The sequence below is a fragment of the Hippoglossus hippoglossus genome, chromosome 2, assembly GCF_009819705.1.
Source record: "Hippoglossus hippoglossus isolate fHipHip1 chromosome 2, fHipHip1.pri, whole genome shotgun sequence".
Taxonomy (NCBI): Eukaryota; Metazoa; Chordata; class Actinopteri; order Pleuronectiformes; family Pleuronectidae; genus Hippoglossus; species Hippoglossus hippoglossus.
In genome coordinates this window covers 1,401,264-1,428,855 of record NC_047152.1, presented here as the reverse complement: position 1 = coordinate 1,428,855, position 27,592 = coordinate 1,401,264, and the positions used below count along the sequence as shown (strand labels likewise).

Sequence of the window (27,592 nt, the reverse complement as noted above, 5' to 3'; positions counted from 1 at the left end):
CACCAGGGCGAGATGCAAATGCGCACAGGTTTAACACAATTAACGTCGAGAGAGAGAGAGAGAGAAAATAATGCGTAAAATGAACACCAGCTCATCCACTGACGCACTGGAACGGATGGTTAGGTTCCACTAAAGAGGACAGAGGACTTCAACAGTCCACTTCCACTGTCGTACTGCAGCCGTGCACACTTCCACTGGAGGAGGCTGCGTCCGCAACTACAGCGAGAGCGACTGGGATTCATGCGTAACCGGGGGGGGGACGACGACATGCTCGCTCCAAATGCGCATTTAAGTGCCGCATATAAGGAGATCGTGGATCCTTTTTGTTAGAGCCCGTTCATAAGTAGAAGATGCTGATCCATGCATATGGAATTAAACTGGTAACATCTCCACGGAGGGCAGCGTAAGCGTCTGTCCAACTTTGGGAACGTGAGGATGAAAGGACAGATGGAACTTACCTACGCGCAGTTTCCCCAATGATAGCGTACACTCTGCCGTCAGTCCTGATAGCCCCGCACCATCACGCTTTATCACGATCTGATGTTATACCACAGAGTGAAGCGGTGGCGTTTGAAACAAAAAAGGGAATCCCAGTAGTGAAATAGTCTCCAAAAAAGAAAAAGCGCAGCGTCTATCCCCAAAATCACATATTGCCAGAGTCGACTGACACAAGTCGGGTGACAGAAAGACTTTCCAACAGCAGGAGAAATGAAGAAATCTGGATCAGAAATGAGAGGATTGGTGGATGGGAGGGCAACAACCAGGAGGCAGTGAGTGTGGTTATCCTTTTTCTGTTTCTTTTTTAAATCAGTTGCTCACAGCCAAACAGCCCCGGCAGGTGAGCTCCGCGCTGCGCAGGACTACATGAGCGCAAATTGCCAAAGTGATGTGCAGAGGAAGAGACACACCGCATGCTCTCTCTCCCTCTCTCTCCCTCAGAGTGTCGCTGTGGACGCTGGGTGCGTGAAGTGCGCGGACACGGCACAGACACGGACAGGATAAGCCGTCAAAATAAAAGCGCAACAGAAATGAACAGTTCCCATGTATATGATGGGCGTGTATTTGGATGTGGATTGAAGTTGTAGCTGGAAGCAGCATTATGAGGAGGGTAAAACCTGCGTTGAATAAAAGTATACTATGTTGGTGTTATTTTACTGCAATGCATTTTTCTCCTGTGGCTTTTATTTTGAAGATGAATTCAGCCATTCTCCTCCTCATTCTTTCTGACTTGACAGTATTAGCGTTCCTGATCAGACCCGCGTTCCTCTGGAGTCTCCATCCTCTGCATGATGCTCAAACGTTCATGACGCGCGCACATGAGCCAACTCATCCGAATTACGCACCCGCACATTCGTATTGTGCGTATTGGTTTTAGTGGCTCACACTGTATCGTGCAGAGAGGAGCAGCTGATGGGCCGACAGGCAATGCGGTGCAGCTTCAGTTTGAGGATAGACGCACTGCCGCCCAATGGAAACAACAGAAAAGAGCTGAAATGCACTGTAAAACAAACTCCCCTTAATAACTCTCTGGAGTCTGAAAAGCTTATCGTTGCATGAAAGAAGTTGAATCTGTGGCGATGGATTCAATTTATCTAAATATCGGAATCAACAAAAAGGCCACATGCGACAATTTCTGGTGATCATAAAACAGTATAAAAACAAACTTCTTGCAAAATCACCATTTGTCATGAGCAGATCAATAAAAAAGTGATAATTAATAATCACATTTACCAATATCTCTACATATTCACATATCTGGGCAAATTTGCAGTTTTTTCTACACGTGTACAAATCTCAGTGCATCCTGTATACGCATTCTCGAATCTTAGTGCTCATTCTTTTACGTATTTTACAAATCTGATTACGCGGATATTCACCCACAAATAATATTGCTATAAAAATGGCCACATAAAAATCGAAATTACACCATCTTTTGCCTGATTTTCCACTTGCTAGCAAAAGCCCCAGATCTGAGCCAATTCTGCCTTCGATCAGCCGTCGCTGAGGACGATTCATGTGACACATCTCCTCCTTAACTTGATTTCCAGGAGGCTGAATATCAAGACTAAGCAACTACTACGGCTAACTGGAGCAGAGAAAGGGCTGTACCATATACTGGTCGGGGGGTGTGCAGTGTGTGACCCTTTGTCGCCAGTCAGTTGCGCAGTATGAACTCTGAACCAATCATGAGACAGCACGTCGTGTTGCGTGAACTGCACAGAGATGTGACCACTTTGAATGTTGTGTGGTCTGAACTTTGCATAAAAGGAGAAAATTCACCCGGTTTAAAAAAAAAAATTAAAAATTAATGTGGGAATAAATCCCATGCAACTGTGCAGAAAAAATTAATCATCTTAAAAATGAATTCATTACAGAGATCTACAGTGTGAGACCAGTATTGAATAATAATAATCTTAAATAGTGAACAGACCAATGAATCCGTGCACTGTATTTGCAGGTGCTATATGCATGACCTTGCAGAGACTAAACCCACATTTTGCCAAAGAAATACTCCAAACACTGTGTTCCATTTAAATAAAATCATTCTTTTTCAATGTCTTTAAGAAGGCGTTCGTGTTTTCATTCGACAAAAAGTACACAGACGAGCGGCTCTCTTTTGATAATCTACTTTCAAATTCAACGGGGGTCTTACAATGTGCTTAGTTTCCATTACAGCGCAGTATATCCACATTTAACATCAGTATTCATTCCACTATATCAATATTTGCTATCATCCTTTTGCCTGTTCAATATTAACTGCACACGGGCATGAATGTGACAAGTTCGCTGAAAAGACTAAAAGGATTTCAATCTGTACAGCTCAGGTATAACCAGTATTTATGAGGAACCAAGGACTCCCATCCAACAGGCAAGAGACAAAACCCAGAATCACTCGGGATGATGAATGGACGGTGAGGCCGCCTCGCTTTTCTCCCTCAACCGCAGAGGTGTGATGCACAGATTAAGGGCATTTACGTACGCGGGCCCCCCTGTCGGCCAGTCGGGCCATCAAAAAGGGACTTGTTTGATTTCCTTCTCACTGGGCTACCCCTGTCAAGACTTTGGCCCCTGGCTCCGTGTTTCTGTGAGGCGAATTTCGATGAGGGGAGGGCTTTGAGGACGAGAAAAACCAGCCTCCCGGGACTGAAAATGTGCACTTGTGAGCTCTCTTTGTCATATACTGACCCTGATGTGAATAGAGGGCTCCTTAATGAGCGGAGAAGTGGACAAACACGGCATTGATTCCCCCTCCCTATCCGAGGCTGCCGTCGGCAAATGGCCTCGGCTCCATCAACCAGTTAGTGTGAGGACAACTGTCAAATGGGGGGGTGGATTGTTTGCTGAGGTTTGTCTGTTGTAATAATTCTAAACTCCCGGTGCCTTTTGCACATTTGTGCAGTTTAATGTGGGTTACTGCTTTTATGAATCGCTCTCAAAAAACCCACGTTTTGAACTCAAAAACATTGTTTTCTAATGGTCTAAAAACAAACACGCGAGGGATTTATTTCCACTTGACAACAACAGCGGGAAGCTTTATACCTTTCCAATTAAAAATGACAACTTTTGATGTACTGGGTGGAAAACATGTCACCAACTCTTACATTATAATTAACTGCATAAAAGTGAAATTCAATTTACGACACTTGTATAAAACGGGGGGGGGGGGGGGGGTCTGCACCTCAAAAGAATTTCAGACAGAACTTTAATATGTTAAACAGACAAAGTGAAGCCAGTATCTAGTGATTGAAAGCTTCTTAAAGCTTCTTATTAAAAGACACAAACAAACAAACAACAAGGTTATATGATTAAAATACACCTGTATAATCCCTTATTGGCTGAGTAATACTCAAAGCTATTTTAAAACTTCACACTCAGGGTTCAGGTAGTGAGGGAAGCTTTTTCCCAGTTCTCTTTCGATTCTTGTGACTAAGAATTCAGAACTTCCTGAAATCTCACACTCAGAATAACAACTGTTAAATTTGTCAGTTGAGGTTAACGCATCACATGCATGTGGCAACCTACCATGATGTCAGCCATATTGTTTTTTGTACTGCTATTTTGAAGCCTGTAATTTGGCATTTTGTCCAGCGCCATCTTGTGGTTTTCTTGAAACCAGAAGTAACCATAATTGGTTTGTCTGACTGAGAGCTCCAGGACACCGCACGCCCACCTACACCTGTGACCTGCAACCATTGGATGGCACCAGCTGTCAATCACACGGTATCCATACCATACCCCCTAGTGACTTTGTATAACCAGTGGAGTCGCCCTCTGCTGGTCATTTCAGAGAATATAAGTTTGTGGTTAGCATTCAGCATTTTGTTAATATACAGCCTACGAATTTGTTTCCAAAGTCATTCCCTGATTCACTTAATCATTTAATAATAAACACTTTACTTTCCACTAAACTGAGCAGTAAACTGAGATTTCAATCAGTTATTGATTATCATTTCATGCCAGATTGTTACAAAAGAGCAGTGGAAAGTTTATAATCTGAGCCACTCTTTTTGCATTTATAGCACAGACAAGGTCAACAAACCGGTTGCTAAAAGTATTTTGCACAAGAGCTTCTTTTATTGATAAAAAAAAAAAAAGACGACTTCAAATGTAATGATGATGCAGCAAACTATTAAAGACGAATTCATATGTCCCCGCTCGACTTCCTCACCTGAAAACCTGGGAGTGAAAATCGGACGTCACTTTGTGAGATGGACTGTTTTCAGAGGAGGCGACAGATTTAATTGGGGTAATGAGGTCACTGGAGGAAGCCTTAAAGCCCTTCTCCAATTACTGCCGACCCAAACAGGAAGGAGCAGTTATTATAGTGTACACACACATTAAGAAAGACCCTATAATAAATGACAGTGTGATCATTTCCATGTGCACGTCATGATCTTTCTAAATGCAGTTTGTATGATTCATATTTAAACAGTTTAAAAATAATAATTTCTGACAATAAGAGGTCACAGCGTCTCTTGCAGAGCTGTTGTACGAGCATGTCTTTTTTGGGGGGGCTGATGTCATCACAGGGTTGATGCATGATTCATGGCTCCGTTCAGTGCAGCTCGGCAGAGAAGATTTAACGTGATGCAAGTTGACGTAAGTTTAAATGTGATAAACAGAGGTGTTTATATTGCAGAGGAGAGAATATGAAGACGTGATTCTTATCAGCCAGCAAAGAGAGTTCACACGGATCAGTGTGAAGCACTATCGAAGCATCAGGGGGCAAGTACATCCTGCCTTTGTGTTACGTCTCTTTCAGCGCACGAGGGAAAGCGACACATCGGGTACTGCGGAGTCACGACGAACCCCCTGCTGGGCTAAACAAAGAGGGACGAGACGAGTTGCGTGTGATGGACGCTGGTAGAAATCTGTGCCATGTCAGCTGTGGGAGTCCGTACGATCGACTTGGGGAGCGTTCATGTGCAGACTTTTGGTTTTGTTCTTTCTTTTGGGGAACCTGCTGACTGCGTTGGTTTGATTTGCCTCCGTTACGCTGAGCAGTGTTAGCAAACAGCTTGAAAATAGTGATGAAGACACAACGCTCATCGGTTTACAACAAAATCCCTCCCGGACTTTTTTCTTCCTCTCTGCTCTCACAGCACTCTCTCCAAACTCCTGCGAGGGAAAAAACTGAACTACCTGCTCTCCAAAAATAAACAGCTGCACGCTCCGGCAGAGGTAAGACTGGTTGCGGATATTTTTATAGCCTCCCTGGCCTACATCTGACAACTCAAATCGTAACTCTTGTCAGGGAGCCACTACTTACTCTAAATGTGTTTTTTACTTTTGTGCTCGGAGGAAATTTGGGGTGAAATGCGTGTGAATCAAACTGCACCATTAAACCACACTGAACACAGAGCATGTAGATCCTCCTCGAAGTAAACTGCAGCAAAGAGGGAGAACCGAAAACAAGAAAGCAACTTTATGGGTATGAAGTCATCTATCTAATCGTATGTATCTGGAAAACGCTCCATTTTAGTAGCTTCATCCTTGCCATATATATTATTAAGGGACAAACGAAGTGCAGTTTTGAATTTGGTGCTTTTTGGACACATGATACGTTTAATATTAAGACATTTTGCCCCTTTTTAAAACAGGCAGGCTTTAAACAGGCACTGCATTAGTGTAAACAATATAGCAGATACTCATGTGTGTAAAGTCGAGCACAACAAAATCTACCGATGCTCATCTTCAGCTTTTCTGTAATGTTTCTTCATGAGTTTTTTTTTTTTTATGTGTTACCCAACTTACAGCGACTGTAATTCAATTTTGTTTTATTTTCCGAAGTAGCAAAGCTGCTACCCAAACTCCAATGTGACTTTTGTTTATAAGCAGAGTTACACTTTTAATTGGGCAGCACGATGCCTAATGAGTCCAATTATAGAAACAAGAGAAAATAAGTCGCTTGCATCTTGGTTCAAACTGAGGAAAACAAACTGCAGCACTGGCAGACCCCCCTGGGCCCCCGAACACTATCCCACCCACCTCAACCCCAGTCGCTGCATGTCGTCATGAAAGGTCTGTGAGCCGTTAAGAAAAGGCTGCTGTGCTTAACTGGGAAGCGATGAAAGCGTTTTTCTGCGAGTGTGTGAAGCTCTCGCTGCAGTTTTTCGAACTTTCGACAGAGGCGTACAAGCTTTAGAGTAAAGGGATGGAGTACAGAGAGCAAGGAGGGTGAGCGACCTGCTAACCTTGAAAACGCTTTGAGGGGAAACGTGCTAAGTTTGGCCATATATGGCTGCATCCTGCATCTATACCTGAACCCAATTAAAAAGTGCTGGAAGTCAATATTTTGAAGATATTTTGACGGTGGAAATTCTGTCTGCCATGTATTCCATCGATACATTCAAAAGAATTTTCTGTCAGATATGTTAAATAAAAAAAAGACGCTGTGTATATTACCTCCGAAAATAGATTTTTGCAAACGCAGAGACGTTGCATACAAACAGAATTCACAGACGTTTGCAGCCCCTCTAATCATATTTTGATGATGCAGCTCCAGAAGAGAATTAGGCCGTACATATAAATACTCCAGGGAGGCAGGCGTGCGTGGCATGATATCAGAGGCGTGTGGAGATATGTGCTTAAAATCCCGATTCAAAGACCACGTGCGGCTTGACGCGATGTTTAATCCTGCACAGACGTGGCTGGAAGACGTTTCTGTGTCATGTGAAAATGCACATCCCTGCTGACTCCTTTACCTCTCTTTGAAAATGTAGTAGGTTCACGATGTATGAGACAGGGTGCATATGTACCATACCCCCCTCATTAAATCACGTTTTTTAAGAGACAAATTCAGATTCTTTTATTACAAGGAGTAATTCAGGTGTATGTGGGTCAGGGCCATGGTGCAAACTGGCTGACTAGCATTGATATATGATAGAGGGTAATTATGATTTTAGCCTTTATTCCTGTCAGTCAGATTCTGATGCACACTGCTCAAAAAAAAACAATTGCTTGACCAAAGAAATATTTTTGAAAGATTTTAAATGTGTAAAAATCCAATTTCTATAATGTATACATATAAAGCTGATCTGATGCTGCTGATTACTCATATTGTAGGAGCAAGATGTTTTCCAGATATTTTACTATCTAAAAGTAGTATTGTTTCCTTTTTCCTCTAGTGTTAAAAAGCATACATGGCATAAAATGATCTGATGACAGATATTAAATTAGGTTTTCTGTGGAATTTCTAACCCTGGAAAATCAAACCCTGAGATTTAGATTAGTGATCATCTTGGGTTATTCAGTTTTTACTTAACAAAATGACGAGGGAATAACTTTTCTTCTTTATTTCTTTATCTAGTGTTTGGAGTGTGTCTATCTCTGCCACATGATAAGACAATCAAAAATGCAGGATATGTGAAATCTCAATGGTTGGGCAGAAAATATGCTGGACTTGCACTGGAGCTTTAAGTTATGTCACTGTAAGTCATCTTGTGAGTCAAAGTCTTTCAGAAACAAGTACAAGAAAAGAACATTTGAGACTTAATGAGGTTAAACGACTTGAATTAACTTGATGAGGGACGTGTCATGTACTATATGGGTCACGTTCTTCAAAGTCAATCTTTTCTGGCATTTGCCTTTTCAATGGGATGTGCGCACATCAGCCACAATGTCCTGCGTGTTCCCATGGAACAATGTTTTTCAGGGTAATTGAGTGATGTGAATAATAAGTAATTCCCGGTGAGCTCTGTTTGGCTTTGTAGTGTTAACCAGGCGATCCGAGCCTTGCACTTTGATGCATGAAAGATGCATCAAGAAGTTCAATCAAGATATTCAACGCGCTGAAACAAAAAGGCCCCCCCTGCCTTCATATGGACATCACGGCTCACTTAATTAATGGAAATAGACCCAGGTGGTCCGCGTTTGCTTGATGTCAAACCTATTTGAAATGTGCACCTCAAGATGAAACAAGAAATATTCATTTCTACCAAGGAGGAAGGAACGAGCGGCAAGAGGAGCGCTGAATACTGATGGAAGAACATTTTGGGGCACTATAGGTGGGCAACATTCCCAGTGACGAACAACAAAAGCCCTGTTGGTACAGGATTAGAATAATGTGGGCATCCCATGTAACTAATAAACGACCATTCAACTGCTGATTCCTAAAATGCATCATGCCTCCCACGCAGCTGGCAGGGGAGCTTGATCCTACCATGCCGTCCGCTGCCTCTTCGTGGGACTCAACATGGAGGAGTGCCACGCTCTCATGCAAGTGTGTGAGGTGTAGGATTATCCAATTTAAGGTATTAAGCAGGGCATATATCACCACGGTGAGACTGTCAGAGATGAGTAAGAGCCGCTGGTTTGAGTTGGCATACACGCGAGGAGGTTCGTACATTGCTCCATCTATTTTGAGAATTCATAACTGTAAAATGATTCAGCCCTGAAATGGTATCATTTTTTCCCCCAGAGCTTAAATTCTTAATACTGTGAATAATATAAATAAATGCTATTAACCAGCTGGACAAATTCTCACGACTCTGAAATTGGAGGGAGGAAAGGCAAGTGTATTTATCCCACAGAGATTTGATTAATATGGAGAGCTGAGGAGGTTTTATAATGGACTTCCTGAGACTGTGAGGAAAGCTCTGAATTGTTTGGCTTTAATTATCTTTGATTTGATCTTGTGAACTGATCAATAATGTCACCACTGCAACTCTGCCGGTCTAACAAAGTCAAGAAAGGAAACCCACTAAATACGACGAGGAACAACAGGTGGAAGTTAATATCTGGAAAACCGAGGGAAACACTACTTCTTGTCCATGTAACAGAGTTATAATCCTTGGAATTTCTCACCTGGTTGAAGAGTAACTAGTGTTTTTGTTTACACGGCAGACAAACAAACCAATGTCAGTCAGTAATTGTTCTTTTCCATCCTGCACTGATTTAATGCTGAACGTGACGAGAGTAGTTTGCACACAAACCAGAATGCCTCACCTCACGAGGTCGTGTGCAACAGTCGTCTTCAAGTCAACTAACAGTTTACTGTGGCTGCTTTATTAAAAGTAGATCTGCTGTCATAAAAGTGCCAGAAGTCATTGCCGCCCTATTTTGTAGATACATTTTTGATGATATCACTTAGCACTAATGTTGTGTCTCAAAAAATCCATATCAACAAGTTAATGTTAAAGTTAAAAGGACGACGCGGTCTCCACTTCCTCCCACTATCCAGACATGAAGCTTGAATATCCCGAATGGGAACGGTGCCATCATTTGGAGCCAGAGTATGCACAGTAGCAATCAGTAGCGTCGATGCATACACTCAACCAATCACAAGTCAGTCTCAGCTGTCAATAAACAAAACACTTGTTACCTTGTTATTATAGCATCAAATAACCAATTAAAACCAAACTTTATCTGCAAAACATTCACTTTAACAGACACCAGTAGGATGCTCAGGAGAAACAATTATTTGACCTGCACTTCGTTTGGTCCATGTCCCATCCCTTAACATGGGGGAGGCAGGATTTATGACCTGGGAGCCAGCATGTCGTCCATCTTTATATTCAGTGGAAACTAGTTCCTCGTTTGCCTTTTTGTCAGCAGTCAACTTTCGGTTCCTTGAAGAACATGAAAAGTGCATCAGTGATGTCACGTTGCGTTTCGATGTGTGCGTGTGGCTGAAGTAATTCAATCAATAATAAAAAAATCATGATACTGAACTTTGGAGCCATATTAGAATTCATTGCATTTCCAAATGACTCAAGAAAGTGTTGTTTTAAGCTGTTGTGTAAAGGCCATTCAAACAACTGCATCCTTTTGCACTTTCCACATTCACTCAGCCCTTCTGTTAGCGAAGAGCAGGCGTCCCCATTTACTTAACACCGGAGCCAGAAAGCTTTCCTACACTCAACAGCGAGTGAACCCACAACTTGGGCCTTGTCTGCATTAATTATAGCTCGTGCGGTGCAGCACCTCACAAAACATTATTCTAAAATGGTGCTGCATGTTTGAACGTCTCTGAACTACAGGGCCTGTTTTTGTGTTCTTTCTTTGATGGGGTCTCGGTTCATCTGGACTTAAATCTCATACATTTCTAATGGGAGCTCTCTTGTGTTGCTCGCTGAAGCAGAATTGCCTCTACACTTCTGAAAAGTTTTATAAACTAATGAAGTCTGAAGTCACTCGAGAGTCAAGTGACGGCTTTGTAAATGGATGTGAGAGGAAAGCCATTATTTTAATTTGGTACAATTACAATAAATTACAAAAAATGTGTTTAATAACCACATGAGGACTTTTTTTTTTTTTCCTGAATGGGGACAATACAAATTTAACCACAAGCATTTTGAGGGAAGTGGAATCCTTCCCAACACAACACCATTGTTTCAACCAGCTGCCCTTGAAAGAGACAGATCGAGCCTTGAATAGTAGAACAAAGCTTTTTACCACAATTCCCAGGGCTATGATTACAGATAAGACTTCCCTCAGGCAATTCAGTGAAGGGCAGATGAGGAACAGAAGCCTAGCATGTGGTCTAACTATAGGCCAGCTAATTGGCTACAAAGCCAGATCCAAACGGACGATTCCTTTGTATACATATGGTAAACCGCACATTCCTACACAAATAGGAAGATTGACAGATAGTGATGAATAGAGTGGCACTCGATATGGAGAATAGGCAAAAGCGCCGCGGCTCTTGGCAGAAAATGGCGATCGGTCTCTGATGGTATGTAACACAGCTTTGGAGAGACATCACGCTAAAGGCCAGGTTTGTTTGAAGTTCACTTTGCGATGCATCAGTGGCGATGACCTAGATTTCCTATCTCCCGTTCCTCCAAGAGTGCAGAGAGAGACAGCCTCGTTTCAGCCCCTTCCATTGCTCTAACTATGTCAGCTCGCCTGTAAACATTTGGCACAGAGTCACATCACTGCGTCTCCCTGTTTCCCCGCAGACGACTCCCTTTTCCTGGTGTCAACTCTCTGACTCCCCATGTGTTTGTCCCCCAGAAGGGAGCAGGAAGACTGAGCCGAGTCTTTCAGAAAACGCAAGTGTGACACAATGCAGAATGATAAAAAAAAAAATCACACAATAATAAATGCAACGCTCAGAATGTGTTTTTCAGGAAAAGAAAATCAAACTCCATGAACATGATCTGCATCTCCATACTTCCTGCCCGGTTAGATCATGTTTTGATTGATAAAAAACGCAACGCAGGTTAAATTCCCGTGCTCAGATATATGGCTTGTCCGCTTGTCTTTCAATCCGTCTTCCTACACTTTCATCAATCTGCTTTATTGCTGTGTCTGATTCCCTGCCTGACGACAAATACAACAAGGAAATCAACAAACTGCAACAAAAAAAAAAAAGGAAACAGAATTGGTCGCTGGCCTTGTGCCTCTGAGGTACAACGTTTATTTTGATCGTATCTAAAAGCGGCCACTAAAAAAGAAGCAGGCACGAGCCGGCCTCCTTTCATGGCTTCTTGTGACTCCTCTCTCCGTCCCACACACCCACGGGGGACAGTCGTCAGTGCAACAGAGTGAAGGCATGAGAACAACAGTAAAAACTGCTCAAGCTCAACAGCAGACTCAACAAGCCAGAAAGAGAGTTTGCCACGTTTTTTTTAATTACGCATGCTGCACAGCAAACGTCGCCCTGTCACTCAGGGAAATTGTGCCTCGGTCGCTATTTCCGCGCCACTCTTATTGGTTTCTTTCGATGTAATCTGACATCATTGGACAAGCAGTGCATACCGGCCAGAGTTGAAGCTAATCCCGTCACACCAACTGCCACTTCCACCTCTCCCAGTGTGAGGTAGTTTCCATTAGAAAACCAGTTTGGATCAACGCTGTGAAACCTCAGGAATGCCGGTGAAAGACAGAGTCTCAGGAGAGGGGGGGAATTAATGTTCTTTAATGCAAAATCAAGCGCACACTGTAGCCTTGTGTGTGGGTTTGAATTTTGGCTTGGGTCCGGGGTTATTTAGCTCCTTCTTCTCTGCTTCTCAATATCCCCTGTGCGCCGCAGCAGGTGCAAATGTAAAACTACAGCGGCACATGACGGATTGCTCAGCGTCCTCACGGCAAACGAAGACGCGCTAATAAAAAACGTCTGTAAAGCAATCAGGTCTGACTTACAGTCTGTGCTGCTGCCTTACACTAAACACTGGTATTTGCTGTTTCTGATTTGTGCTGCCAAAAAACTTAGACACTACCTGAGAGCGTGACACATTTAGTGTCACTGATTGTTTCGCGCGGGGCTGCAAACCAAACCATCTCAGGAAGTATCTCAGATTCATTGTGTGTACTCAGAATTTTAAATGTGTTACAAAAGGGATGAAAACAGATGGGAGATTTTTGCTCGAACAAACATTTGGAAGTACGTGCACCATTGCAGTTTAGCGCTGACCTTTACAGCTTCAACACACTGTGCAGTTACCCTATGATGCTCTCTGCTGTATACAATCACGGACACACAGGCTTTCACAGAGGAAAACAAGTCTCTGATGGAGCAAGTTAACCAGCTGGAAGATGGACGGCGGCAAATACAAAAGGATAAGGAGGAGCAGCGTGATAAAAAACAAAGTGGAAGGAGAACAAGACTCAAAAAGAAGAGGAAGACAACACAACGGAAAAAGAAGATAGTGAGTAGTGACGATAAAGAAATGAGTGAGAAAAAGAAGAGCAGGGGTTGGTAACAGAAGAACATCTCTCCTCCTAAAGCCCCATCCCCTTTTCCTTCTCCACCCTTCCCTAATTCTCTCCTTTATCCACCCAACACCTCATACCCCTTACCCGCCTGACTATATACTCCCATTATCCAACATTTCTTTACCTCTTTTTCCTCCACGTCTTAAAGTATTTGTTTTGGACGAAAGGATAGTTGTGGTTTTTTTGTTCCACCTTAAAAAAGTATTACTTTATACTTGAAGTAGAAAGTAGGAGTTTGCATTATGAATCTTGGAGGGTGAGAAAAAGAGTTACAGTTTCCCCTGGGAGTGTTTGAGATTCATTTAGGTACTATATAATAAAATATCACCAACATGATCTGACTCTAAACAACACAGACACACACAGACAAAATTATGCACTTACACAAGAAAAACAGCTGAGTGGAGAAATATATATCGAATGCAGGTGTTTCCACACTTGTGCACTACATGGTGCAATTTACCAATTAACATCCAATCATGCTCTGTGGCACGTACGTATTAAAATGCTGAGCTAAATGATTCAGATTTTGTATCAAGATGGCAAGAGGAATTTCTTTTCACTTTCTTTCACTGTGCTTTCTGACAAATAAAAGATTTAGGTTATTAGACCACTTCAAATCAAGAAAGCGACACCAGAGGGTTAGTGTGAAGCTTAATAGGAAGACATACCTTAAATCTTCAAATGCAATGTCTCTCCTTTGATTAATACTATTATTTTATCCACGAGTCAAATCACAGTACAACAACAAGCTATGAACCTGAGGACTCATTACAGGTGTGTAAAAGGTTTTGCCGAGCTTTTCAAAATGACATTCCACCGGTATTTATTATTGATGGACACCACTGCATGTTTCTGTCAACTTGCCTGCGAAATAAACACGAGATTCCTCCAATGTTAAAAAGATAATTACATGAGAGGCGCAAACTGGGTCGGGGGCTCATGTCAGGCCTTTTCGATTTAATGGGTATCAGATTTTAGGAGAATCCTACAGAAGATCAGGGAGCGGAGCGACACGTCTTCTCTACTCTTGATCATGACACATTTCCTGTTGAAAGATTCAGCCTGTGCCGCATGAGCATCTTCCGACTCTGGCATTTCATGCGCAAACTTAGATGAAATATTTAACTGGATGTCTCCACAGAGTTTCCTTCCGGATTTAACAAGCTGCATCACCACGCAGCAGTTTCTCCCGCACAATGACCGGTTCAAACGCGGCAATACTCTAGACTTTGCAAAATATTGCAATTCTGCAGCAGATTTTTTTCACATCTCCAGAATGATTCTCTCTGGTAACCACTGGCATTTTGAAAGCTGTGGGGTGTAATTATCAGCAGTGCAGAGTCTGCAGCTGCATTAGACCCTCAGGCCTTCAGTGGACTCTGTGATATCATCTATCCTTTGAAAGCACTAGTGGATCAGAGCTGAAGGACACTTGAACAGTCCCTTCAATCTTCAGCACATCAAATCAGAAGAACAGATTTGAACGGATATGTTGTGCACAATCCTTCAGACAGAGCCAAGAACATAACAGTGGGGATGGCAAATAAACTATGGTCACGCGGTTCAGCAACGACAACACTTGATGAGTGACACAATTGCACATAAACGCTCGACTCCTGCATGAAAGTCGGACAAACTTCATGCACATCCACCACGTGACTCTCTACTTTCTGCAATGACCCATTAAACGTGTAACTACACCCAATAGTGATATCACGGTTTTCTCTAGGGCTCGTGCTGGTCAATGATCGCCACTGCACAGACCCTCGCTCCAAATGCACAAGATGCAAAGCAACACAGTCCAAGTTAGCAGGAGGGTTGAGAGGACGGATGTGTCAACAACACAACTTTCACGCATTTGACCGCAGTTAGTTTTGTGTTTCCAACCGATTGTCAAATTTTGTCTTCCATGCATGACCATCTCACTACCTTAATCAATTGTTAAGTGAGAAGCACTCAGACTTTTTCACAATGATTGTTTGAGTGAGGGTGGCCTAGGATGGAGTCAAATTCCTGGCCTGAATTATTTCACCTCTGCAAGTTATTATTATTACAAACAATTATTATGAATTTTAAATCTATTTAATTCATGTACAAGGCAACACTTTTACTTTTTTTATTTTTGCTTAAGCTTTTCATCGTCTCCACTGCAATCCATCAAAGCGCTTTGTTTCCAAGGAGACACGTAAAATCAATACTCCCTGAGCAGAAACTGACTGCATTTCATATAATTGGAGTCAATAAACTGTACATGATGGAGAAACTGTACATGATGGAGAAACATCTTGTTAACAATATCTCTACATCTTAGTTATCATATGTTCTTACAACTTTGATGATATTGGACAATTGTAGTGGCCAAATGTTTTGTGCAAGGTTGAAAAGCTGAATTATCTGCAGGTCTCCAGTTCTCCACAAAAAAACAAACGTAATAATTAAAATATCTCAAAGATGTTCTACTCGGCTTGTTTCTCTTAAGATCCCGGCTTTAGGAGAGAGATTTTAAATTCTCTGGCACAGGCAACGAGTTTGAATGTAACATGGGCAAAAGGCCAGAGATTAAAAAGAAACTGAATAAGTTTCTTATGTTGACAGTTAATGTTCTGAGTAAAAAATAAACTTTAAGCTTGTAATGAGACATTTTTTCTCCTCAAAATCTAAAATGTTTTTAAGTTCAATGAAAATGTATCAAATACAAATCATCATATTCTCTTTTAAACGCTTCAAAGAACCACGGGTTTGGTACGGGGGCCAAGTTGGACCCATGGACCAGCTTTTAGCAGAATCTCAGCTCCAGTTTGCTGAAGCTTTTGTCATCTTTACTGTCATTTTGCTGACACAATTCCCAGCTCAGCAGAGGTGCACACAGATATGGCAGAAAACAAAGATTCCTTACAAAGCTACACCGGTTCACAGGGGGGGTGGCTCTCTAATGACTGAGTATCAGAAACTTTTACTAACGTGCTGACGGAACTCAAACTGTTTTCAAATTCAGATCGATAAACGTATTCATGTCAGGCTGAACATAAACTGTAAAACACAACCTACATACACAGGACTGCAGCTGTAGCATTATTCTACTCAAATGGACTAGGACTAGTATTATTTTGGATCTTATATGATTCAATGCCGAGTGTGTGAATGTCTCATCTTCTCACACACACACACTCTGTATTTGTTTATCTGGAGACTGGTTAAGATGAAACTGAAACAGGAGGAAGAAGATGAGAAGGAACAAAAAGCTGAGCTTCTTGTCATGATTACAATCAGTGCAAACTATATTCTCACTATTCTCAGTCTCATTTCTGCACATTACTTGCTGTATTTCAATGTGACAGCTTCCTCTTTTAATGATATTAAAACTAAATTAGAAATTATTTCCCATTTAGTCTATATAATCAGCATAATGTGTCTGCCATAATTTGCCAAGGGGTCCTGTGTCTCGTTTTTGTTGAGACACCCAATTAAAGACAGAAACCATTTACCTGCATTTTCTTTACTGAAGTAGTGGAATGAATCGTCATAAAAAGGGCTTTTGAGTTTAAGTTTTCCAGTTCTCATTAACTTGCAGGTAACTGCACGAATCTCAGTGTCTGGATGCTTTTTTTTCTCCATACGCTCATTTGCTGAGAAGGAAGAGAGGAAGCCAAAAATAAAGCTGTGAAGGAGACACTGGTCTAAGTTGTGTAATCTTTGAGCCGGACGGTATATTAGACCACGTGAATGTACAGTTCTTCTTCCAACAGGTCTTGTCTAAGACGGACATAGAAAAAGTAAACATTAAAATGTGTTTTAAATGGGAGGATGGTTCACTTCTTTGTTCATTAGTTATATGCATCTGAAGACAAAAGATTCAGGGGGTAGTTTCAGATGATAAAACATTTTTCTAGTAGATTCTAATAAACAGAATATAACTGTTTCTACAGCAAACCCTGCATTCATTAATGTGTGTTTATTTTGTGCTATACCTGAGGCACATACCAAGTATATACACAGGAGGAAAAAAGGCCTTTAAGAAGTGCACACTGCCAAGCCAGCAGTGGTCCACCACTATGTTGGCCACTGTGTTACAAAGCCACTGAGATCAATAAATGAGCTTGTGCAGCAATGGGAACTGCTGAGCGTGGAGATATTCCACTCTTTATTATCAGGTAAAGACATAATCTCTCATATGAAAGTGTTCACACATTTCAAAGGGACTATTTGTTCAGTAGAAAGTAGCTGCAATAAAAGTTGTATACAGCAGCTTAGAAACTGGGGCACTGTTCCTGACAAGACATGAAGCCGTTAAAATTTCAGTGGGTGAGGGTGATTTTTCAATGTTGTGTACATGGCAAACAAAACTCCAGTCATGTGCATTATATTAAGAGTGGCAGCAGAAATAACTGAGGCAGATAATTCAGAACCTGCAGGACCAGAGGTATCTACATAGATGGAAGGCCTTTACACATCAGTGGCAATTGCAAATAATTCTGAGGGTGAATTTCCACGCACCAGACGAGTTGCTTTAAGTGCAAAGCGATTTAGTGAATAAATCACAAGGATAAAACAAATAAAATCGTGCCTCAGGGAGAGAAAAACGATGTCATTGACATCAAGCTATGATCTGTTGCTGCTTTTACTTAATAAAATAATGAAGCATGCATTAACAAGTGCATTAAATAAAACGACAACTAAACTTCAGACGGGATAGAGGAGGAACTTGTTCTTCTACTGCTTCAAAATGTGACTCGGACTTTGTGGCAACTCGCATTCTGATTGGATGTGTACATGTCAGAAGCGACACCTTGTGACGAATCGACCATAGTCCCCAAAAAAATAAAAGAAGAAATAGCTGTGGCTGATGTAAACGCTTGCATTGACTGGATACAGGTTCAAAATATTACTACTGTGCAAATGAATCGCATGAAAACAATGTGTTGTGTGAAGAAGCTTATTGGAGTAAATCTCTGTTTGGTGTTAAAAAATGGAGAAACCGCTGGTGTGCAGAAAAAAATATGGACAGACTCTGTGTCACACGTGGGAGAAATACAGCAACAGGTAAGAAGCTTTGATACTGACTTCAAAAAGGTATGAAGCGTGGGGGATCTTCTCCGGCTCACATGCTCTCTACACGTCAGTTTTTACAGTCAACCTTGAGACCTGTGATTAAAATCTGTTACCCCGTGTGATACAAGATGAGAGCTTCCATGGGAAACTAACAGTGCACGTGTCAGGATATCAGGAGGGGCACCTGCTGTGAACTTGCAGTAAAAAGCTGCATTATTTCTTACACTAAAACTCTGAGGCTTGGCTGTAACTATGAAAAATGAAGAAACATTACAGCAGTAATCTTGAAGATTAACACTTTAATGAGGACTCCAGTATCCAATATTAACCTTGCGAACTTTGTAAAACCATAATCTTAATGGATTTTATTACAGACCTCCTTAATATGCTGTTTAATTTACACTCCCTCATATTCTAATCAGCAGAATAATCACAAGTCTATTTGGATGTGCTTGCCTAATAAAAAAAATGTCATTACGGTTTAATTTGACCCGCTGACAACTGCTACCTGTTGGAATTGATAAGAACACGTGAGTTGGAATAAACTCAAGGAAAACGGCCGATCAATAGCTCGCTCTCAAGCAACGCACTTGAGAGTGCTGATCGTCCAATAGGCGACTGAGTGAGGTGGAAAACAGGGGAATTCTGCAAGAGAGCTTCAGTTGAAGGCAGACAACAGAGTGGGTGGGAAATCACACAGATCACCGCCGAGGAAAGAGAAACACTGAAGGAGGAAAGTGATGCACAACACCTCAAATAAAATATGTCCTCCACATGCATCATCACAAGCACCTCCACGTATCTGACAAGTGGCGCTATCTCAGTTGTTATTGGGAAATATTACTCGCAGGTTTACAAGGAACAGACGGCCAGTACGCTGCAATTTTCTTTTCCATATTATACTGTGATATATCAATATATGCATCTGACTCAGGTAAGCAAAAGCTCCACTGTTTAACTCGTTTTTATTTGGTATTTTCTGAGACAAATACAAAATCTGCCGATTCTTCCCGAATGGTGATGTTATTACAACTGATGATATTTGCCCTCAGTAACGGACGTGCTGCTTGGATAGAGAGACTCGTTCATTGCAGCCCGTGTTGCACGAGACGCCTCAGCCAGGAGCGTTTCAAAGGACTTTGGGGGCCTGAAGAAAAAGGGGCTCTATATCGAACTAAACCGAACCATCTCCAAATAGAAACATAGCAAAGATACCAAATGACTTCCCTCCAATCTTCAAAGTATCCTTTTGGTATCAAAACTACAAACAAAGTGCAGACTACATGTTTAAGCACAAGCCTCCGCTGCCATCTCCGGTACGTCACACACACGCAAACTTCTAAAATGTAATTACAAGCTTATTGTAGAATAGACGTTGCTATAGCCCAACGCTGGGCAATTGCATATACGCATGAGTGAGACGTCACTGTTTTGCATTTCGCAACTGTCGGAAAGAATTTGATCATATATAAATCAAAAAAAAGGAACAAAAGGATTGGAAGCGCCCTCGATACTGTAACGCAGGTCGAAGTGAGTGTGACGTTCCCCCGAGACTTACCTGGAGCTGACACTGAAATGCCACTGACTTGTGCACTGCTGCACACAAAAGAATCTAATTTGCACTCAAAATCTTTATGCTACTTTCTCTCAAAAAGGTGGAGCCCATTGCTTATGGATTTATATCACACATCAAGTTTCAATGCTCCTGATTAACAGGAGTGCTCCACTGAAAAGTATATAGCAAAACCCTCTATTATAAATGATCCTACATATCTAGCTGCATTCAGTCTGTTCTTACAGGTAATGTGGGTTTTTTTCTGTCGTTGGACCTTTTCAAAACTGGAGCACAGTGTAGTTCAGTGCACCTCAAAGTACTCTCATTTGTATGTGCTTTTAACGTGTCACATTAAATGCAATTACAGCTCAATCAAAAAGTCTGAGGCCACTTTCATAGTGGAGTGATTGAGAAAGTGGTCTCTGACGTTCGGACCATGCTCTACATATAGCACGAGAACCAGGATGCTGTCATTTTTCAGTTCAATTCATTCATTTCTTATACATCATGTAGAGAAGGTTAGTTACGTTTTCTCTTATGTAGATTTCACATGCAAGTCTTTTGAGAACAAGCTCAATTTGATGATAGTCTGAAATATATTGAAGTATGTTTATTTATATATGTATAAATAGTAAATAGAAATAGCGAAGGACAGTTTTTGGTGACAAGCTGCAAAACAAGCTGTGTATAAAATACAATACGTACAGAGGATATCAGTTTTTCTCCACCTGAGCAACCTCCATGAAGGACAGATTATTATTTCCTTTCAATCCTCTTTCCAGATATCATTCATGCCATGTCTTTGTTACAAGTGTCCAAGGTTAAAGTGGAAATATGGGACCCCTCTCTCTTCCTCCTCAATGGACGGTTGAGCTCCAGCCCCGCTGCCAATGTCAGATGCCAGCATTGATAAAGCCAGAGGCAAGATGGCAACTGTCCACCCTGGAGCCTGCATTTTAAAACCGCTCCTGCCTGCAGCTTTCAGATGGGTACGAACTGCACAGAAGAAATCTGTCCCACCATCCTTTAGACCTTGTTCAGTTTTAATCGTCAGCTTCCAAAATGTTTTATTTTAATTGTGTTCAACCTTACATAAATGTATTATCTTAAAATGATTTCCAGAAAATTAAATGCTACTAAGCTGTATCCATATCAGTAGACGACATTTACAGCGACACAATCGAAGCCATTAGATGTCACAGACCTCAACGCCAATGTAGCCACTCAGTAAACATCTTGAACACGCCCTCTAGCCATGTTTCACGCTCTCGTCCAATCTCAACATTGCAGATTCTTTATCTGCAACAAACACCTGGGAACTGAGCCTTCAAAAACCTGCATCAGTTACAGGGAGTGCTCGGTTTCTTCGGGCTTAATATGTGATTCGTGGGCAAAGATAATTTAACGAAATGCAGCCAGAAGAAAGGGAGAATGGTGTTTAACCATTTCAAAGCATGTTAGGCGAGGTATGAAGAATTAGCCCAAACGCAACTAATGGACGAGGTCACTAATACAACATAAAAATAGCTCGGTCAAATATTTCTGTGCAGCTCCTCTCAATTGAATATGTTTCCTTCACCTTACCAATAAGCACTGAATTCAAAATTTCACAATCTGCATTCAAGCTTTTGCCAGTTTGAGGACTCAATAAAGTTAATGGAGTCCTTCCCTCTGGTGCGATGCCATCTGCTTTTAAAATATCAGCAATTAAGCTTTAACTATGAGCCTGAAAGTAACATGTTAATGATGTGCTCGCTATTGATTCTGATGCAAGCTTTGCAAAGCCACTGCCACTCCTAACCCTGTAATCACCATCACAGTAAACCTTCTTTGAAAGAGACGCTGCATTAAATGTGTGGTTTTTTATCATGGAGGTCTTGTCTGTCTCGGTTATGAGAATATAATACGTCTTTACAAGTTGACGGGCATTTCTATTTCATCCTGAGAAATCACTGTTACAGTTTTGCATTCCGTTGCATGTTACAAATGTCTGGACTTGTCTAAAAGCAGCATTACAATCCTCATGTAATAGAGGTGGCTACAGAGCCTTAATTCAGGATCAGCCCTTTATGTGTCTTGTGTGTGGCTGAGCAAGGAACTCACGTTTGAAATGTTTACTGCAGTTGTAGATCTTTGTTGGAGTTTGCTGTTTAGGCTCCGACATAGGCCAAATTGGGAGGGTGTGTATGGTGGAGGACGTCACATGTGTAGAGCGTTGCAGTGCAGCGTGAGTCGACTGCGTGAACTAGCTCGCAGGCATCGCTCCATTTGTGACCTGGCTACAACGGAATTGTTTGTCACCCGTGAGGAAAAGTCAAACAACCACCAAAGTCAGATTTGGAGAGATCTCAGGCAGAGTGGTTGACCAGCAGGCCGATCCCTGCGGCTACATCGCCAGCGCTGGTTTAAAAGAGTCAACGATTCATCTTCCAGTTGAAAAGGTTTCTGCCACGGTAATGCTGTTGAGAGCACACTCAAGCTTTACTGAGGCGGCGTCACACGTCATCATATTATCCGTGGCCTTGTTACAATACGTCGGCACAATCCTCCAACATAGAAAACGACGTGCCAAAGCAGACCACACATTCTCTCCCCTGCACAGTTTTATCCTCGTTGTTCATTCACCTTACAGAAAACACTCCTTTCTCCTCCTCTCACTTTGATTTATTTTCTCCTGTCATATAGGTTTGTAGCTACAGGGTATGTGTAGTGTCTCCTTACGTATGTGTGTGTGTGTGTGTGTGTGTGTGTGTGTGTGTGTGTGTGTGTGTGTGTGTGGGTACGTGTTTGAGTGGCTGTGTGTGTGTGTGACTGAGTGGGTGGGCAAAGTATTGCTTCCCCTTTGAACTTTTCACAACGATGGCCAAGCAAAGCTGTGATCTATAATTCAACTGCCATGAGACCTGCGTGCACGCAAGTGTGAACACTGTGTGTGTGTGTAGGTGAGTGTGTGTGTTTGTGTGTGTGTATAGGAGGAGCCTTGAAAGCAATGCAGATTTAGTATAATGAGAAGACACTAAACCAAGGCCCATTAGTTGGAGATATGTAGATATAGAAAGTCGCATGCAGAGTAATGTGGATTCAGTGTTAATGAAAATTACAGCATTGAAAAACGTATTCGTCGATTGCATGTTGGAAGGGTGTGTGTGTGTGTGTGTGTGTGTGTGTGTGTGTGTGTGTGTGTGTGTGTGTGTGTGTGTGTGTGTGTGTGTGTGTGTGTGTGTGTGTTGCAGAGTGCCAGAGGAAGAAAATTCCTTTGAGATTAAATTTGCAAATTTCATGAGGGAAGAGATAATAAATCTGATTTAATGTCGCAAATTGAGGAAAGAATAGAAGGCAGAATTAATATATTTGAAATGGGACTAACTTAATTTGAAATCAGAGAGACAAACCTGGAAGGGGTAAACAAGACTTTACTGCACTAAAAAGAAAAATGACAGGAAATTTGAGTCGTGAATCTTGAAAAGACAAAGTCTTTTGTATGTACAAACAAGAGGCATTTAAATAAGACATGGGTGTAAATAAAGCAGGGATGTTCACATAGAAAAATTGCGGATATATTCTGCAGAAAAAAACCCATCTGTAATTTCTTTTGTGGCGATTTCTACATATTTAGTTTTTGCACCACTTGATAAGATGTAGAAGGAAAGTGGAGGCTCTCTGAAGCTTTTCACAAACCCATTTGTATCCTAGCAGCTTGAAGCGAAGGGATATTTCTTGTGTTTTATATATTCCCCGATTTTCTCTCAAGTGTGTTCAAGACCTCTCTCAAAATGTCTCTTTTTAAAAACACATGAAGAGATAGTTCAGTTTTTTTCCTCTCGATAACACCCCTTCTTTCGTTGGGGTCAAGCTGTGCACATTTTTTTTTTTACATCTTCTGCGTCCAGCTGTGTAATTTCTGTGGCCCGATTTGCCATGTAATCACCAGACAAAAACACTAAAAGCTGCTTTGATCATTTGGTAAAACTTAAAAGCAGCTCTTGACAAAGTGTGGCTCCCTCCAGGGCTGAGGATTCTCTCTTTTGCCTAAATGAAATCCCGGTCACTGGGATAATCACATCTCTGCCCACAGGAGGCAGAGAATTGAAACTTTGTCAAATCAAAAAGGAGCCTGAAGTCAAAGCTCTTTTGTCACTTTCTTCTCTTGTTGTTTGATGTAAAGAGCTATTGGCCCACCAGTCTGTAGTTACTGTGTAGTGGGATTTCTTCTTTTCTGGGTATTAGGTTATATTTCTTATGCTACGTGGAACCTGCCACGATATGAAAAGTGAGACAAATTAAACAGATGAGCTACAACATATATTGTTGAAGGCAGTTTGTCCTGCATAAATTTGGCGTGGATGCGTTTGAGTGTCTTATTTCCTCTTATCTCCGACGTGCAGACTTAATTACTGGTGTGAGTCCGTGTGAAAACCACAACACAGGAAAGGTGCTGCTCCACATGTACTGGTAATTATTTTGTACTTCAGCGCTTGTAGACAACCCAGTGAAAATGTTAGTAGCAGCCGTGACGATAAGGCGTCAGCTGCTGTGGGCTGATTACGCCGTCTCCGTCTTTAAGATGGAATAAACTGAGGTGAAACATGAGCCATCCTGACATAAAGGTCAACTTTGTGCTTAGAGTTCAATAACTCTTGTTTTCTTTCAACTTGGTGTGTTTGACTTAAATCAACTGAAATAAGAGCACTAGTATTTGTATGTTTTTGTTTTAAAACCTCCGTCCACAGAAGCTTATAGAAATTACGCCTGACCATGCAAACCCACCTTAAAACGTATATCACGCAACCATTAAGATTCATTGGTATGTGTGTCTATGTAAAGAGAAAGCAGATTGCAATTGGTTGCTTAGTTACAAAAAATACTATGGACGAGAAATAACAATGGTAAAAAGTGAGAGCAGGGATATATTTTCATATTTACCAACGACAAGGTGGAACGGTTACAGACAACAGGTGTTTACAACATGTTGCATCCTTTGCTTGTAGTGGAGACGTGACTGATAACAACCAATTAGGATGTTGTGTCAAATAGAACTACTACTACCATGGATTACACTGCATTCAGGTTGTCTATTTGCACAGCAAACTAAATGGCTGCACTGATTGGTTGGCCGACAGGCAGAAAGTTGAAACTGGCACAAGCCCCTCGGCAGACCACCCAAAAGACCACCCAAAAAAAGATTCAAATGAGTTCACCTACGTCACAATGCCCTTCCAGTCTTACTATCCATCTATTACAATAATTCAAAAGCACATGTCTGCCTCATAACAGGCCTTCTGTGTCTACAGGGCTCCATGAACTGGATCAATTGAATAAGCATGAACCTACCAGTAGGATTAGTACTCACCCATTTGTATCAGACAGATGTGTGCTGATAACAGTCACCTCAACTGTATGAATTGGTGGACTGTAACGTGTAGAAGTGCTAGAATAATATATAAATGGAGTTCATTTACCTTAAAAGCAGCTACATTACATTTCATTGACAGTAATCGATGTAGATTTTCCCCATAAAGTTTATTCTTTGTTTAACTGGAGAAAGAAAATGCCACTTTCTGAAAGTTTGATTATCTCTGTAATTACCTTTCAATCTCTTTATTGTCCGACTAAAAAGAACAGTGCTGGTGAAGACAATAGGTCTGAAGGTGTGCGATTAGTCATTTTAAGAATCTATTAAAAACAACCATAAATCTTTCTGGTCCTGTTTTGCAACCTTGTGTAATTTTTGTCACGACCATATGAAGCCTTTTCAACGTGATTTTTTTATTGAACTCCATCTGCCTTCTTGTGCTGAACTGAATATATCCCAGCCCTCTGCTCTCTCTCCCAGCATTCCCTGCTCCTCATAATAAGACGCTTTACATGGGAGAAGGTCTCTGATCTGGCTGGTCCTGCTGAGCGCTGCTCGTCGGCCAGGTGTCATCGCTTTACACCAGCGTTCAGAGACAAGACCCCTCACTGTCGGCAGCTGCTGTCTTCTAATCTCTCTCCCCTCATCCTTCCCTTTTGTCTTCACACTTGTTCTTACCCTCCTTTAATCTGGTTTGTTTTACATGCTCTTTTTCAGCGCTCCCGATTTCTAGTGCATGGTTTTCACTCATTTCTTTTTATTTTATTCTGATTTGTGTTGAGGATTGGTGCAGAAAATGATACAGCTCCTCTGGTAGGTTTGGTTTTACACAAATGCCGACACCACCTACATCATTGTGCGCTAAAGGTCGGGGGTAACACCTTTTTGTTTTTGAAGAGCTGAACTCTGCAGATGCTGTAAAAAACTTTCTCAGACCACTCCCAACTATCCCCAAACTTTCTTTGAACAGGTATTAATTACATTCTATCACTGACTATGTCCGTGGGGCAATGGAAGTAGTATTGGGAGATTATATCAGCAGCAAAAAGAGGACATTTGATTAAAAAAACATGCACTTGTTGATTATGGTAATTTGATGACCTGCAATATTTATGTATGCATCCTCTAGAAAAAAAAACACTGGTACACCATGCATGCAGATTTGAGATGAGAAATTGACAAACCCCATAAACAAATAACATAAAAAGAATAGCAAAAGTTAATTTGTGCTCATCATTGCTCGGAGCCCCTTGTCAGCTTTAAAGAACCTGCAGACTATTTTTATTTTGAATCACCGTCCTGATAATCAAGGACATGGAAACATGCTACATCCACCGAGATTAGCTGAAACACACAGCTGTCGTTATTTCTGCAGCACATAGGAAACATCTTAGTGAGGCCTTGTTTGAGTTACAGACCTTTTTAGGCTTTTAGTTGAGATGATTAAGGTTAAGGTAAGGTGCTAGGACATGCATTATGCCAATGAGTGTCCTCACAAGATAAAAGTACAAGTGTGTCCTTTATGAGAAAATGAATTATTACGCTCAATGACAAGCTGCAATTACACTAAATGAATAAGAAACAGACATATTTGGGTACGTATACAATACTGCCTTTTTATGAATTCAAGAATAATTTCAAAAATATGAAGTTAAATCTGCTGTCATCTCAAAGTCTCTCTGTGATCGATCAATGCATCCAGCATGTACCCTTCTCCTTCTATCATCTCTTCTTCTGGCTTTGTGATTTGGAATCACGCCTGGTGGTATATCAACACCAGACTCCAGTCATCAAACTGTAACCCTTACCAATAATTTACTTGCTGGGCTTGTTAAATGCTGGCGTTCTAATCAGTGTTACCAGCTGGTGTCAGACTGATGTGCCATATGTGAAGAGCTCGGATAAAGAGGTGAAATGAGGTGGACTAAATCTTTTCAGTTCAGTTTATTTGTCGAGCAAGTTCAAGGAAACGTCAAGGGGCATTACAGAAGTTTTAAAAGAGATTCCTTCCTCTCATCTGCAGCAATAAGACCTAGTCCAAGATTACATTGAGTTAAATCAATGAGCGGTAAATAAGTCAAAGAGGCCACATCCAACCCATTATTAACAGTCCAAGGCTCTATGCAAGTGGTGTAGTCAAATAATTTAGTTTTATGAAAGATATTGAAAGACAGGTTTCCATATATAGATTTTCTTGTTCCACATTGAGAGTGTGAGGGGACATGGCTGACCCCACCCTGTCTGTCTTTCAGTTTAGGGGAAAAAGGAAAATTTGAGCTTATTCTAAAGTCCTCTCCTTTGTGGATTTGACTTAACAATCTAGATCTAAGGCTCCCAAATATTACACAGTGCTTAGATTATTGTAGAATCCCCACTGTGTCTACCAGCAGCTCTGTGTTAACATGTTATATATCGGGTCAAAAATAATCCTTTAAATCGTCGAGATGGGAAAATTGTGGATACATCAACAT

General features: G+C 41.3%; 1 protein-coding gene across 3 annotated transcripts in view; it reads right to left on the bottom strand.

The window, feature by feature from the left end:
* Positions 1–27,592, bottom strand: part of LOC117772600 (interleukin-1 receptor accessory protein-like 1) — a 258,307-nt gene that overhangs the window by 215,051 nt on the left and 15,664 nt on the right. For 2 of the 3 annotated variants that reach the window (XM_034603861.1, XM_034603876.1), the window contains exon 1: positions 459–940. The exons of the other annotated variant lie outside the window; for it this stretch is intronic. The gene's annotated coding sequence lies outside the window, so the exon portion shown is untranslated. Of the gene's footprint in view, positions 1–458; positions 941–27,592 lie in introns of those variants that run through there. 3 annotated transcript variants of the gene reach the window in all.